The sequence below is a fragment of the Prionailurus viverrinus genome, unplaced genomic scaffold (genome assembly GCF_022837055.1).
Source record: "Prionailurus viverrinus isolate Anna unplaced genomic scaffold, UM_Priviv_1.0 scaffold_72, whole genome shotgun sequence".
Taxonomy (NCBI): domain Eukaryota; kingdom Metazoa; phylum Chordata; class Mammalia; order Carnivora; family Felidae; genus Prionailurus; species Prionailurus viverrinus.
Genome location: NW_025927634.1, coordinates 281,624 through 282,615, shown reverse-complemented (window position 1 = coordinate 282,615; position 992 = coordinate 281,624).

Below are 992 nucleotides of genomic sequence, written 5' to 3'. Positions count from 1 at the left end.
CTCCTGGGACCAAACCCTAACCCTAACCCTACCCCGAACCAGGACCCTCCACCGAAACCTAAGCCAGCCTCGATCCCTATTCCTGCATTTGAGCCGCTTTCTGGAATGGGCCCTCACTTCAGTCCTCGAGGGAGATCACGAGACCCGAGTCGCTTCGGCCCTGGCGACCTCCTAGGACCGAAACCTAACCCTAGTTAAGGCTCTCTCCGCATGGGACCCAATTCCTACGTAGGACAGCATCACGAGCCTGGGGTCCAGAAGCGGTGCAGGCTGACTTGCCCAGAAACCTGGAAGCTCACCATGTCGTTTCCCAGGCCCGGCTGCAGCTCCCGAGAGGATTCCGGAGGCCTCCTCGACCAGGGGCTTATTGCCATGTGTGGTCTTGGCAGCCAAAGAGGGACCCTGACCGGCACCGTCCCTTGTGCCCTCAACTCAGCCCTTCGGGGAGACCACTGCCCTGCTGTGGGTTCGGCGCCTGGAACCTCCTGGGACCTAACCCTAACCCTAACCCTACCACGAACCAGGACCATCCCCCGGAACCTAAGCCTGCCTCAACCCCTAATACTGCATTTGAGCCGCTTCCTGGCATGGGGCCTCACTTCAGCCCTCGAGGGAGATCACGAGACCAGAGTCGCTTCGGCCCTGGCGACGTCCCTGGACTGAACCCTAACCCTAGCTAAGGCTCTCTCTTCATGGGGACCCAATTCCAAGGTCGGACAGCATCACGCGCCTGGGGTCCAGAAGCGGTGCAGGCTGACTCGGCATGGAACTTGGAATCTCACCATGTCGTTTCCCAGGCCCGGCTGCAGCTTCAGAGAGGATTCCGGAGGCCTCCTCGACCAGGGGCTTATCGACGTGTGTGGCCTTGACAGCCAAAGAGGGTCCCTGACCGGCACGGTCCCTTGTGCCCTCAACTCAGCCCTTCGGGAAGACCACTGCCCGGCTGTGGCTTCGGCGCCTGGAACCTCCTGGGACCTAACCCTAACCCTAAC